Genomic DNA, 16318 nt, shown 5'->3' on the forward strand with positions numbered 1-16318 from the left:
CTAGGGATTCTTGATATTCTTTGTAATGTTGGTTGATTGATCGAGGGTGTAGGGTATGGGGGAGGAGTGCATGCCATGGTTTCTTGCAGAGATCAGAAGGCAACACTGAGAGACAGTCTCTCCTGCTTCTGCTGCTTTCCTGTGCTCCAATAGAGTTGGCTGTTGGACTGCTGGGCAATTCTCCTGCCTCTGTCCCTTAACTGGCTCCAGAAGTACTGGGATAAAGGATTTGCATTACCACATGTATCTTCTTATGTGGGCTCCATATCATGGAACTCAGGTCCTCAGGCCAGTGAGGCTACAGCCCTTACCCACTGAGCTATTGGTGCAACTCCGGATATTCTTAAGTAGTAGTTTGAAGAGTCTATACAAAGATTGGGGCCACTGGCCTATTAGGAAAGATTATCTATTCCTAAGTCTCACTTATGAGCAGTTAGTCAGGCAAACACCAGGCAAAATACTTAAAGTGAAATGTGTAGTGTTCAGGTGTCTATCATTGGAGGACCACATTTCTAAGCCAGTTTGTATACACATCAAAAACACTCAGAAATTTTCTTCAAAATAAATTTAGTTGTTCATCTTTAAAGCAACGAACACACTAATCTTTGTGTTTCTTGTGCTGTCCTAACCAGTTTTATAATATGTTACATAAGAGAGAAGGAGAACAACTTTGAAATCCATAAAATAATTATATATAAACTGGTTTTCCTTACTTTGGAACTTAGTATTTTGAAAAACTGGATAGTATTCCCACCATGTGTGTTCCTGAGAGACCAAGAACCTCCCAAGCCACTGGGGGCCTCATCAGATTTAGAATGAAATTACATTATTTTGGTTTCCATTCTGCTCCAGTCTTCTGTCAAAACCAGTCATTGGTTTCCCCAGACAATATGTATCTCAAAGCAACTAAGTCACAAAAGAGAGTGTGGGTAAAGGGGTCTCATATGAACAACACAGACACTTCCTTGTTCATGAAAACACACAAAGCTATACCCTAAGCAGTGTTTGTCCAGTGAACTTGAGTGATAGATTTTAGATTTATCATCCACACCGTGACATAAACACTGAAATCTGAGTAGCCTGTGTTCATTGTAGACCAAAATTTAAACTACTACAGGTCTATCTTGGATGCTTTGCAAAGAGTTTATATTCTTCATAAGAAAAAGAATGGCGGAGAATTTGGAGGCAGGGGCAGCAGCAGCAACTCGTCCAGCTGAAGAGCCACCACCAGTAGAACCAAGTCAGCAGGGTCCTGATAGGCCCTGCGCCTGCTTCCACTGATGATCGCTGGCCAGCCAGGCTGCAAACTGTGGCGGAGTTACAGCACTTTTCACCTCACTGAAGCCACATCAGAACTCTGCCTCCCAACAGTCAGTTACGAGAGGCTCTTACCATCTTGGCTCTTGGACACAAGACAGAACTGACAGCCCAAGATATGCAGATTTAGCCTGAGGCTACAGGACACCAGAGAGTTCAAGCAGGCAAAGCCAGCTAACAGTCATAGCCCGAGGCTAATGTCGTCGCAGGGGTCTAAACCTGACAGGCATTGGACTGCACCCTGGCCCTGGGTTGTCCGGTGGGCCATCTGTGTGCCAACCCAGCTAGACGGTTGTTAGCCCGGCAGACTGTCCCAGGACTTGCAGGGGGCACACACAGCACCATCTTGGCTACCTGACAGAACCAGTTAGTAGTCATAGCCCAAGGCGAACATTGCCTAAGACTGTCAGGCTTTTGCCTGGACTCAGGGCCTGAGCAGCTAGCCTAGCCTTCTGTGCACCAACCTTGTTGGGGGATTGGCGACCCAGCAGAGTGATCAGAACTCAGAAAAGGTCCACGCAGCATACACCATCACAACTCCTGAAGGAGCAAACAGGCATCACCTGGTTCACAGAGACAATCTGGGGGAAGGCACACTAGGGCTCCAAGGGCACCCAAGAGGAGGACAGCACATCAACAATCTGCAAAAGGGGAAACCCAGCCATCCAGTGTTGCAAAAAATAGCTTTACAGCCTCACAGGAGGTTCAAACATCAGCCAGAGACAAGACCAACTAACACCAGAGATAACAAGATGGCAAAAGGCAAACGTAGAAACGCTACCAACAGAAATCTAGGCAATATGGCAGTGTCTGAACCAAACTCTCCAAGAACAGCAAGTCCTGGAAACCCAAAAACCCAGAAAAACAAGATTTGGATTTAAAACCACTGGTCATGATGCTGCTAGAAGAACACAAAAAGGACATAAATGAATCTCTTAAAGAAATACAAGGGAACATGAATAAGCTAGAAACTCGTATAATAAAAACACATAAATCACTTAAAGAAATTCAGGAGAATAAAGCTCAAGACATAGAAGCCAATAAAGAGGAAACGCAAAGAAACCTTAAAGAACTGCAAAAGAAAGTGAGTCAACAGGCAGAAGTCATGAAAGAGGAAACACAAAAATCTCTTAAAGAATTAAAGGAAAACACAAAAAAAAAACAAATGAAAGAACTGAGCAAAACCATTCTGGATCTAAAAACAGAAGTAGAAACAACTAAGAAATAACAAAGGGAGACAACTTTGGAGATAGAAAACCTTGGGAAGAAATCAGGGGCCATAGATGCAAATATCAACAACAGAATACAAGAGATGGAAGAATCTCAGATGCCGAAGATACCATAAAAACCATTGACTCAACAGTAAAAGAAAATGCAAAAAGCAAAAAGGTGTATCCCAGAACATCCAGAAAATCCAGGATACAATGAGAAGACCAAACCTAAGGATTATAGGCTTAGATGAGAGTGAAGATTTATAACTGAAAGGGCCAGAAAATATCTTCAGCAAAATTATGGAAGAAAACTTCCCTAATTTAGGAAGAGAGAGATGCCCATGAATATACAAGAAACCTACAGAACTCCAAACAGACTGGAACTGAGCAGAAATACTTCCCATCACATAATAATCAAAACCCCAAATGTACTAAACAAAGAAAGAATATTGAAGGCAGTAAGAGAAAACGGTCAAGTAACATATAAAGGAAGACCTATCAGAATCACACCAGACTTCTCACCAGAGACCATGAAAGCTAGAAGATGCTGGGCAGATCTCATGCAGCCTCTAAGAGAACACAAATGTCAGCCAAGACTACTATACCCAGCAAAACGCTCAATCACCATAGATGGAGAAACCAAGATATTCCATGACAAAACCAAATTTACACAATATCTTTCCACAAATCCAGCCCTACAAAGAATAATAGGAGAAAAACTCCAATATAAGGAGGGAAAACTACACCCTGGAAAAAGCAAGATAGTAATCTTCTTTCATCAAACCCAAAAGAAGATAACCACTGAAATATAAAAATAACATCAAAAATGACAGGAAGTGTAATCACTATTCCTTAATATCTCTTAACATCAATGGACTCAATTCCCCAATAAAAAGACATAGACCTACAGACTGGATAAGGAAACAGGACCCTACATTTTGCTGCATGCAGGAAACACACCTCAGTGTCAAAGACAAAAACTACCTCAGAGTAAAAGGCTGGAAGACAATTTTACAAGCCAATGGTCTCAGGAAACGAGCCAGAGTAGCGATTCTAATATCAGATAAAATTGACTTTCAACCTAAAGTCATCAAAAGAGACACGGAAGGAAACTTCTTCCTGGTCACAGGAAAAATCCACCAAGAAGAACTCTCAATTCTGAACATCTATGCGCCAAATGCAAGGACACCCTCATTAGTAAAAGAAACTTTACTAAAGCACAAAGCACACATTGCACCTAACACAATAATTGTGGGTGACTTCAACACTCCACTATCCTCAATGGACCGATCAGGAAAACAGAAACTAAACAGGGACACAGTAAAACTAATTGAAGCTTTGGACCAATTGGATTTGACTGATATTTATAGAACATTTCACCCTAAGGCAAATGAATATACCTTTTTCTCAGCACCTCAAGATACCTTCTCCCAAATCAACCACATAATTGGTCACAAGACAGACCTCAACAAATATAAGATGGAACTAATCCCACGCCACCTATCAGATCACTATGGAGTAAGAGTGGTCTTTAATAGCAACAAAAACAACAGAAAGCCCACATACACATGGAAACTGAACAATACTCTACTCAATGATACCTTGGAAAAAGAAGAAATAAAGAAAGAAATCAGAGACTTTTTAGAATTTAATGAAAATGAAGGCACAACATACCCAAATCTTTGGGACACAATGAAAGCAGTGCTAAGAGGAAAACTCATAGCCCTGAGTGCCTCCAAAAAGAAGCGGGAGAGATCATACACTAGCAGCTTAATGGCACACATGAGCTCTGGAACAAAAAGAAGCTAATTCACCCAGGAGGGAAAGAAGACAGGAAATCATCAAACTCAGGACTGAAATCAATCAAGTGGAATCAACGAATACAGGAGCTGGTTCTTTGAGAAAATCAAGAAGATAGATTAACCCTTAGCCAGACTGAACAAAGGGCACAGAGAAAGTATCCAAATTAACAAAATTAGAAATGAAAAGGTGGATATAACAACAGAAACTGAGAAAATTCAAAAAATCATCAGATCCTACTACAAAAGCCTATACTCAACACAACTGGAGAATCTGGAGGAAATGGACAATTTCCTAGACAGATACCAAATACCAAAATTAAATCAGGACCAAACAGATCATTTAAACAGTCCAATAACCCCTAAAGAAATAGAAGGGGTCATAAAAAGTCTTCCAAACAAAAAAAAGCACAGGACCAGATGGTTTCAGTGCAGAATTCTATCAAACCTTCAAAGAAGACCTAACACCAATACTCTTCAAACTATTCCACAAAATAGAAATGGAAGGAACACTACCCAACTCCTTCTACGAAGCCACAATTACACTGATACCAAAACCATACAAAGATCCAACAAAGAGAACTTCAGACCAATTTGCCTTATGAATATCAATGCAAAAATAATCAATAAAATTCTTGCCAACCGAATCCAAGAACACATAAAAACGATCATCCACCATGATCAAGTAGGCTTTATCCCAGGGATGCAGGGATGGTTCAGTATACGGAAACCCATCAATGCAAACCACTACATAAACAAACTCAAAGAAAAAAACCACATGGTCATTTCATTGGATGCTGAAAAAGCATTTGACTAAATTCAGCATCCTTTCATGCTTAAAGTTTGGAAAGAACAGGAATTCAAGGCCCATACCTAAACATAGTAAAAGCAATATACAGCAAACCAGTAGCCAACATCAAACTAAATGGAGAGAAACTTGAAGCAATCCCCACTAAAATCAGGGACTAGACAAGGCTGCACCCTCTCTCCTTATCTTTTCAATATTGTACTTGAGATACTAGCTTGGGCAATTAGACAACATAAGGAGGTCAAAGGGATACAAATTGGAAAGGAAGAAGTCAAACTATCACTATTTGAAGATGATATGATAGTCTACTTAAATGACCCAAAAAACTCCACTAGAGAGTTCCTACAGCTGATAAACAGCTTCAGCAAAGTGGCAGGTTAGAAAATCAACTCACGCAAATCAGTAGCCTTCCTATACTCAAAGGATAAGTAGGCTGAGAAAGAAATTAGGGAAATGACACGCTTCACAATAGCTTCACAAACAGTATAAAGTACCTTGGTGTGACTCTGACCAAACAAGCAAAAGATCTATATGACAAGAACTTCAAGACTCTGAAGAAGGAAATTGAAGAAGACCTCAGAAAATGGAAAAATCTGCCATGTTCATGGATTGGCAGGATTAATATAGTTAAAATGGCCATTTTGCCAAAAGCAATATACAGATTCAATGCAATACTCATCAAAATCCCAACTCAGTTCTTCATAGAGTTAGAAAGTGCAATTCTCAAATTCATCTGGAATAACAAAAAACCCAGGATAGCTAAAACTATTCTCAACAACAAAAGAAATTCTGGGGGTATCAGTATCCCTGACCTCAAGCAATACTACAGAGCAATAGTGTTAAAAACTGCATGGTATTGGTACAGTGACAGGCAGGCAGATCAATGGAATAGGATTGAAGATCCAGAAATGAACCCACATGCCTATGGCCACTTGATCCTCGACAAAGGAGCTGAAAACATCCAGTGGAAAAAAGAAGCCTTTTCAACAAATGGTGCTGGTTCAACTGGAGGTCAGCATACAGAAGAATGCGAATTGATCCATCCTTGTCTCCTTGTACTAAGCTCAACTCCAAATGGATCAAGGACCTCCACATAAAGCCAGACACTCTGAAGCTAATAGAAAAGAAACTGGGGAAGACCCTTGAGGACATCGGTACAGGGGGAAAGTTCCTAAACAGAACACCAATAGCATATGCTCTAAGATCAAGAATTGACAAATGGGACCTCATAAAATTACAAAGTTTCTGTAAAGCAAAGGACACCATCAAAAGGACAAATCGGCAACCAACAAATTGGGAAAAGATCTTCACCAACCCTATATCAGATAAAGGGCTAATATCCAATATATACAAAGAACTCAAGAAGTTAGACCCCCAAAAAGCCAAATAGCCCTACTAATAAATGGGGTACAGAGCTAAACAAAGAATTTTCATCCAAAGTACTTCGGATGGCTGAGAAGCATCTTTAAAAAATTCTCAACTTCCTTAGTCATTAGGGAAATGCAAATCAAAACAACCCTGAGATTTCACCTTACACCAGTCAGAATGGTTAAGATTAAAAATTCAGGAGACAGCAGGTGTTGGTGAGGATGTGGAGAAAGAGGGACACTCCTCCACTGCTGGTGGGGTTGCAAATTGGTACAACCACTCTGGAAATCAGTCTGGCGGTTCCTCAGAAAACTGGGCACATCACTTCTGGAGGATCCTGCTATACCACTCCTGGGCATATACCCAGAGAATTCCCCAGTAGGTAATAAGGATACCTGCTCCACTATGTTCATAGCAGCCCTATTTATAATAGCCAGAAGCTGGAAAGAACCCAAGTATCCCTCAACAGAAGAATGAATGTAAAAAATGTGGTATATATACATAATGGAATACTATTCAGCCATTAGAAACAACGAATTCATGAAATTCTTAGGCAAATGGATGGAGCTTGAGAGCATCATACTAAGCGAGGTAACCCATCCTCAAAAGATTAATCATGGTATGCACTCACTAATAAGTGGATATTAGCCTAGAAAATTGGAAAACCTAAAACATAATCTACACATCAAATGATGTCCAAGAAGAATGGAGGAGTGGCCTGGTTCTGGAAAGACTCAGTGTAGCAGTATAGGGCAAAACCAGAACACGGAAGTGGGAAGGGGTGGATGGGAGAACAGGGGGAGGGAAGAGGGCTTGTGGGACTTTCGGGGAGTGGGGGGCTAGAAAAGGGGAAATCATTTGAAATGTAAATAAAAAATATATCGAATAAAAAATGATTATATTAGAACAAAAAAAAGAAAGAAAAAAGAAAAAGAATGGCACCAGGAGGTAAGATTTTCTTCAAGTACATCAGAGTGGAATCTCAAGATGACACTTTCTGTCCAAGGCTTCTGGCTGCTAGTACAACCAGCACATTCTGGAGTGATAATCACAAAACCAAACCTATAACTTTTCAGTGAATTCTAAAGAAAAGTGAATCAGGGAGTAGTTTAGAATGTAGCTAACCCTTCCATTCCTTCCACCACCTGTCCTTTATGCTGGGGCTGACTTTTGGCGGGTCTGCTCCAGTGAAGAAACCATCTCCTGATTCATCTGAGAGAACCTAACACACTCAGAGCAGTTGATAAGAACCCCTTCCCACCTCTGGAGTCCCAGAGCTGCTGCTGGGGTCCTGGCGGACTCACTACCCATCAACCACCAAAACACCCACCCTCCCGAATACCACTCCCTTTCCATTCCTTCTGCCTCTTCCAGGAACTGTCAAGCCCTGAGAGCACAGGTAGGACCACCCCTGCTACTCAGAGGAACCCTTTCAGAACCCTCAGGCTGGAGACCACCAGTTTCTGTCTACGGCTGGGGACCATCCTCTGCCACAGTGAGCCATTTCCAAGTGGCTCAGGGAGATAGTTAACCTCCCAGGACTGTGGAGAGGCTTGAGAGCACAGAGCTGATCCTGGGTCACAGAGCTACATACACAAATACCACCACAAGAGAGCTCATCTCCCAGGAGTGCCTACATACCTGTGTACACAGAGAGAATCAGAATCCCAAGAGTACAGATACACAGGCTTGCATGACAGATAAGCCACAGTCAGAGACAGCAAGACCAGCTAACTCCAGAGATAACCAGAGCTCAAAGGGCAAACTCAAGAACATTACCAACAGAAACCAAGGCAACATGGCACCTACCCAGTTCTCCCACAACAGCAAGTCCTGGATACACCAACATACCAGAAAAGCAAGATCTGGATTTAAAATCACATCTAATGATGCTGATAGAGGACTTCAAGGAGAATATAAATAACTCCCTTATAGAAATACAGGAGAAGCCGGGCGGTGGTGGTGCATGCCTTTGATCCCAGCATTTGGGAGGCAGAGGCAGTAGGATTTCTCAGTTTGAGGCCAGCCTGGTCTACAGAGTGAGTTTCAGGACAGCCAGGGCTACACAGAGAAACCCTGTCTCAAAAAGACAAAAAAGCAACAAGAAGAAGAAAAAAAAAACAAAAAAAAAAAAAGAAAAAAATACAGAAGAACATGGGTCAATAGGTAGAAACCCATAAAGAGGAAACCCAAAAATCCCTTAAAAAATTACAGGAAAGCACAAACAAACAAGTGAAGGAACTGAACAAAACCATCCAGGATCTAAAAATGGAAGTAGAAACAATAAAGAAATCACAAAGGGAGACAACTCTGGAGATAGAAAACCTTAGAAAGAAATCGGGAGTCATAGATGCAAGCATCAACAACAGAATACAAGAGACAGAAGAAAGAAACTCAGGTACTGAAGATACCATATGAAACATTGACTCAACAGTCAAAGAAAATGCAAAATGCAAAAAAAAAAAAATGTAACACAGAATATTCAGGAAATCCAGGACACAATCACAATGAGAAGACCAAACCTAAGGATTATAAGTATAGAAGAGAACGAATATTTACAACTTAAAGGGCCAGTAAATATCTTCAGTAAAATTATAGAAGAAAACTTCCCTAACCTAAAGAAAGAGATGCCCATGAACATACAAGAAGCCTACAGAACTCCAAACAGATTGGACCAGAATAGAAATTCCTCCCATCACATAATAATCAAAACATCAATCGCACTAAACAAAAAGAATATTAAAAGCAATAAGGAAAAAAGGTCAAGTAAGATATAAAGGCAGACGTATCAAAATTATTCCAGACTTCTTACCAGAAACTTTGAAAGCTAGATCCTGGGCATACAGACACTAAGAGAACATGAATATCAGCCTAGGCTACAATACCCAGCAAAACTCTCAATTACCATAGATGGAGGAAACAAGATATTCCATGAAAAAAACAACTTTACACAATATTTTCTCACAAACCCAGCTCTACAAAGGATAATGGGTAAAAACACCAACACAAGGAGGGAAACTACACCCTAGAAAAAACAATAAAGTAATCTTTCAACAAACCCAAAAGAAGACAGCCACACAAATGTAATTCCACCTTTAACAACAAAAATAACAAGAAGCAGCAATCACTTTTCCTTAATATCTCTTAACCTCAATGAACTCAATTCCCCAATAAAAAGACATAGGCTAACAGACAGGACCCAATGTTTTGCTGCATATAAGAAACCCACATCAGTGACAAATACAGTAACTACCTCAGAGTCAAAGGTTGGAAAACAATTTTCCAAGCAAATGGTCCCAAGAAACAAGCTGGAGTGGCCATTCTTATATCGGATAAAATCATCCTTCAACCAAAAGTTGTCAAAAAAGATAAGGAGAAACACTTCATACTGGTCAAAGGAAAAATTGACCAAGATGAACTCTCAATTCTGAACATCTATGTTCCAAATGTAAGGGCACACACATTCATAAAAGAATCTTTACTAAACCTCAAAGCATACACTGTATCCCCCACAATAATAGTGGGAGACTTCAACCCCCCCACTCTCATCAATGGACAGATCATGGAAACAGAAACTAAACAGAGACACAGTGAAACTAACTAAAGTTATGGACCAAATGGATCTAACAAATATTTATAGAACATTTCATCCTAAAGCAAAAAAATATACCTCTCAGTACCTCATAGTACCTTCTCCAAAACGGTCACAAAATGGGCCTCAACAAATACAAGAATATTGGAATAATTCCATGCACCCTATCAGATCACCATGGTCTAAGGCTATTCTTAAGTTCAAACAAAAACAACAGAAAGCACACATACACATGGATGTTGAACAATACTCTACTCAATGATAACTTGGCCAAGGAAGAAATAAAGAAAGAAATTAAATAATGTTTAGAATTTAATGAAAATGAAGATACATCATACCAAAACTTATGGGACACAATGAAAACAGTGCGAAGAGGAAAACTCATAGCCCTGAGTGCCTCCAAAAAGAAAATGGAGAGAGTTTACTCTAACAGCTTGATAACACACCTGAAAGCTCTAGAACAAAAAGAAGCAAACACACCGAAGAGGATTAGATGAATAGATAGCAGGAAATAATCAAACTCAGGACCGAAAGCAACCAAACAGAAGCAAAAAGAACTATACAATGAATCAACAAAACCAGGAGCTAGTTCTTTGAGAAAATCAACAAAATAGATAAACCCTTAGCCAGACTAACCAGAGGGCACAGAGGCACTACCCAAATTAATAAAATAAGAAATGAAAAGGGAGACATAAGAACAGAAACTGTGGGAATTCAAAAAATCATCAGATCCTACTACAAAAGCTTATGCTCAACAAAATTGGAAAATCTGGACAAAATGGAGATTTTTCTAGCCTTATACCAGGTGCCAATGTTAAAACAGGATCAGATAAGCCATAAGCCCTGCGGAAATAGCAGCAGTCATTAACAATCTCCCAACCAAAAAAAAAAAAAAAAGCCCAGGACCAGATGGGTTTAGTGGGGAAATTCTATTAGATCTTCAAAGAAGACATAATACCAATACCCTTAAAACTGTTCTACAAAATAGAAACAGAAGGAACACGATTACCCAATTCATTCTATGAAGCCACAATAACGCTTATACCTAAACCAAAGACCAAACCAGGAAAGAGAACGTCAGACCAATTTCCCTTATGAAAATTGATGCAAAAATACTTGATAAACTTCTTGCCAACCAAATCCAAGAATACATCAAAATAATAATTCACCACAATCAAATAGTCTTCATCCCAGGGATGCAGGGATGGTTCAATATACAGAAATCCATCAATGTAATCCATTATATAAACGAACTCAAAGAAAAAACCCACATGATCATTTCATTAGATGCTGAAAAAGCATTTGACAAAATTCGGCATCCCTTCATGTTAAAAGTATTGGAGACTTGCCCAGTTTTCGGAGGAACCGCCAGACTGATTTCCAGAGTGATTGTACCAATTTGCAACCCCACCAGCAGTGGAGGAGTGTTCCTCTTTCTCCACACCCTCTCCAACACCTGCTGTCTCCTGAATTTTTAATCTTAGCCATTCTGACTGGTGTAAGGTGAAATCTCAGGGTTGTTTTGATTTGCATTTCCCTAATGACTAATGAAGTTGAGCATTTTATAAGATGCTTCTCCACCATCCGAAGTTCTTCAGGTGAGAATTCTTTGTTTAACTCTGTACCCCATTTTTAATAGGGTTGTTTGGTTTTCTGGAGTCTAACTTCTTGAGTTCTTTATATATATTGAATATTAGCCCTCTATCTGATGTAGGATTGGTGAAGATCTTTTCCCAATTTGTTGGTTGCCGATTTGTCCTCTTGATGGTGTCCTTTGCCTTACAGAAACTTTGTAATTTTATGAGGTTTCCTCCGAAAACTGGGCACCTCACTTCCAGAAGATCCTGCTATACCACTCCTGGGCATATACCCAGAGGATTCCCCACCATGTAATAAGGATACATGCTCTACTATGTTCATAGCAGCCCTATTTATAATTGCCAGATGCTAGAAAGAACCCAGGTATCCCTCAACAGAAGAGTGGATGCAAAAAATGTGGTATATCTACACAATGGAGTACTATTCAGCCATTAGAAACAATGAATTCATGAAATTCTTAGGCAAATGGATGGAGCTAGAGAACATCATACTAAGTGAGGTAACCCAGACTCAAAAGGTGAATCATGGTATGCACTCACTAATAAGTGGTTATTAACCTAGAAAACTGGAATACCCAAAACATAATCCACACATCAAATGAGGTACAAGAAGAAAGGAGGAGTGGTCCCTTGCTCTGGAAAGACTCAGTGAAACAGTATTCGGCAAAACCAGAACGGGGAAGTGGGAAGGGGTGGGTGGGAGGACAGGGGGAGAGAAGGGGGCTTACGGGACTTTCGGGGAGTGGGGGGGCTAGAAAAGGGGAAATCATTTGAAATGTAAATAAAAAATATACCGAATTAAAAAAAATAATTATAAAAAGTAAAAATAAAAAAAGTATTGGAGAGATCAGGAATTTAAGACCCATACCTAAACATAATAAAAGCAATATACAGCAAACTAGTAGCCAACATCAAACTAAATAGAGAGAAACTTGAAGCAATCCCACTAAAATAGGGGAATAGACAAGGCTGCCCATTCTCTCCCTATCTATTCAATATAGTACTTGAAGTACTAGCCAGAGCAATCAGACAACAAAAGGAGGTCAAAGGTATACAAATTAGAAAAGAAGTCAAAATATCACTATTTGCAGATGATATGATCACATACTTAAGTGACACTAAAAATTCTACCAGAGAACTCCTAAAGCTGATAAACAACTTCAGCAAAGGGGCTAGATATAAAATTAACTCAAACAAATCAGTAGCCTTCCTCTACTCAAAGGATAAACAATCTGAGAAAGAAATTAGGGAAATGACACCCTTCGCAACAGTAACAAATAATATTACATACCTTGAGGTGACTCTAACCAAGCAGAAAGAAATCACAGATCTTAGCAAATGGAAAGATCTTCCATGCTCATGGATTGGCAGAATTAATATAGTTAAAATGGCCATCTTGCCAAAAGCAATCTACAGATTCAATGCAATCCCCATCAAAATTCCAAATCAGAAACTTTGTAATTTTATGAGGTCCCATTTGTCAATTCTTGCTCTTAGAGCATACGCTATTGGTGTTCTGTTCAGAAACTTTCTCCCTGTACTGATGTCCTCAAGGGTCTTCCCCAGTTTCTTTTCTATTAGCTTCAGAGTGTCTGGCTTTATGTGGAGGTCCTTGATCCATTTGGATTTGAGCTTAGTACAAGGAGACAAGGATGGATCAATTCGCATTCTTCTGCATGCTGACCTCCAGTTGAACCAGCACCATTTGTTGAAAAGGCTATCTTTTTTCCATTGGATGTTTTCAGCCTCTTTGTCGAGGATCAAGTGGCCATAGGTGTGTGGGTTCATTTCTGGATCTTCAATCCTGTTCCATTGATCCTCCTGCCTGTCACTGTACCAATACCATGCAGTTTTTAACACTATTGCTCTGTAGTATTGCTTAAGGTCAGGGATACTGATTCCCCCAGATTTTCTTTTGTTGCTGAGAATAGGACACCATCAAGAGGACAAATCGGCAACCAACAGATCGGGAAAAGATCTTCACCAATCCTACATCAGATAGAGGGCTAATATCCAATATATATAAAGAACTCAATAAGTTAGACTCCAGAAAACCGAACAACCCTATTAAAAAATGGGGTACAGAGTTAAACAAAGAATTCTCACCTGAAGAACTTCGGATGGCGGAGAAGCATCTTAAAAAATGCTCAACTTCATTAGTCATTAGGGAAATGCAAATCAAAACAACCCTGAGATTTCATCTTACACCAGTCAGAATGGCTAAGATTAAAAATTCAGGAGACAGCAGGTGTTGGAGAGGGTGTGGAGAAAGAGGAACACTCCTCCACTGCTGGTGGGGCTGCAAATTGGTACAACCACTCTGGAAATCAGTCTGGCGGTTCCTCTGAAAACTGGGCACCTCACTTCCAGAAGATCCTGCTATACCACTCCTGGGCATATACCCAGAGGATTCCCCACCATGTACTAAGGATACATGCTCTACTATGTTCATAGCAGCCCTATTTATAATTGCCAGATGCTGGAAAGAACCCAGGTATCCCTCAACAGAAGAGTGGATACAAAAAATGTGGTATATCTACACAATGGAGTACTATTCAGCCATTAGAAACAATGAATTCATGAAATTCTTAGGCAAATGGATGGAGCTAGAGAACATCATACTAAGTGAGGTAACCCAGACTCAAAAGGTGAATCATGGTGTGCACTCACTAATAAGTGGTTATTAACCTAGAAAACTGGAATACCCAAAACATAATCCACACATCAAATGAGGTACAAGGAGAAAGGAGGAGTGGCCCCTGGTTCTGCAAAGACTCAGTGAAACAGTATTCGGCAAAACCAGAACGGGGAAGTGGGAAGGGGTGCGTAGGAGGACAGGGAAAGAGAAGGGGACTTAAGGGACTTTCGGGGAGTGGGGGGCTAGAAAAGGGGAAATCATTTGAAATGTAAATAAATTATATCGAATAAAAATAAATAAATAAATAAATAAATAAATAAAAAGAAGAGGCTTTAAAAAAAAATTCCAAATCAATTCTTCATAGAGCTAGAAAGAGCAATCTGCAAATTCATTTGGAATAACAAAAAAACCCAAAAACTATTCTCCAAAACAAAAGAACTTCAGGTCAGTTCTACTACAAAGCAATAGTGATAAAAACTGTATGGCATTGGTACAGAGACAGACAGGAAGATCAATGAAATAGAATTGAAGACCCAGAAATGAACCCACACACCTATAGTCACTTGATATTTGACAAAGAAGCTAAAAACATCCAGTGGAAAAAAAGACAGCATTTTTAACAAATGGTGCTAGATCAACTAGAGGTAAGCGGGGTGAAAAATGCAAACTGACCCATTCTTTTTTTTTTAAAGATATATTCTTTATTTACATTTCAAATGATTTCCCCGTTCTTGGACCACCCCCCCTGAAAATCCCATACGCCATCTCCCCTCCCCCTGTTCCCCGATCAACCCTCTCCCCTTCCCTGTCCTACCTAGTATTCTCCTATACTGCTACATCAAGCCTTTCCAGGACCAGGGGCCTCTCCTCCCTTTGATGTCCAACAAGGCCCTCCTCTGCTGCCTATTTGTCTGGAGCCATGTGTAACACCATGTGTACTATCTGGTTGATGTTTTTGTCCCTGGGAGCTCTGGGAGAACTGGGTGGCTCATATCATTGTTCCTCCTATGGCACTGCAAACCCCTTCAGCTCCTTGGGTCCTTTCTCTAGCTCCCCCATTGGAGATCCTGTGTTCAGTTCAATGGCTGGTATATTTGTCATGCACTAGCAGAGACTCCCAGGTGACAGCTATATCCAGCTCCAGTCAGCAAGTACTTGTAGGCATAAATAATAGTGTCTGAGATTTGTAACTGTATATGGGATGGGTCACTAGGTGGGGTAGTCTCTGAATGGTCTTTCCCTCAGTCTCTGCTCCACACTTTATATCTCCTTCCATGGGTATTTTGTTCCCCCTTCTAAGAAGGACCAGAGTATCCATACTCTGTTCTTCCTTCTTCTTGGGCATCATTTGATATGTGAATTGTGTCTTGGGTATTCCAAGCTTCTGGGCTAATATCCACTTATCAGTGAGTACATAAATCAACCCATTCTTATCTCCTTGTACAAAGCTCAAGTACAAGTGGATCAAGGACCTATACACTAAAACTCGATACACTGAAGCTTATAAAGGAGAAAGTGGGGAAGAACCTTGAACACATAGGCACAGGGGAAAGAACCCAGATGTCCTTCAACAGAGGAATGGATACAGAAAATGTGGTATATTTACACAATAGAGTACTACTCAGCTATTAAAAACAATAAATTCATGAAATTCTTAGGCAAATGGATGAAACTAAAAAGTGTCATCCTGAGTGAAGTAACCCAATCACAAAAGAACACACATGGTATGCATGCATAAGTGGATGTTAGCCCAAAAGCTCAGAATAAACAAGATAAATTTACAGACCACATGAAGCTCAAGAAGACTGAAGATCAGAATGTGGGTGCTGCAGTTTTTCTGAGAAAGGGAACAAAATACTCACAGGAGCAATTATGGAGACAAAGTATGGGGCAGAGACTGAAGGAAAGGCCATCAAGAGACTGTCCTACCTGGGCATTTATCCTATAAACAGTCACCAAACCCTGACACTATTGTGGATGGCAAGAA

The 16318-nt window shown here is 40.1% G+C and overlaps 1 protein-coding gene across 2 annotated transcripts in view; it reads right to left on the bottom strand.

The window, feature by feature from the left end:
- Pcca (propionyl-CoA carboxylase subunit alpha) overlaps positions 1–16318 on the bottom strand; it is a 774935-nt gene that overhangs the window by 150983 nt on the left and 607634 nt on the right. The gene's annotated exons all lie outside the window — the stretch shown is intronic.

The sequence above is a fragment of the Apodemus sylvaticus genome, chromosome 8 (assembly GCF_947179515.1).
Source record: "Apodemus sylvaticus chromosome 8, mApoSyl1.1, whole genome shotgun sequence".
In the NCBI taxonomy this organism is placed as follows: domain Eukaryota; kingdom Metazoa; phylum Chordata; class Mammalia; order Rodentia; family Muridae; genus Apodemus; species Apodemus sylvaticus.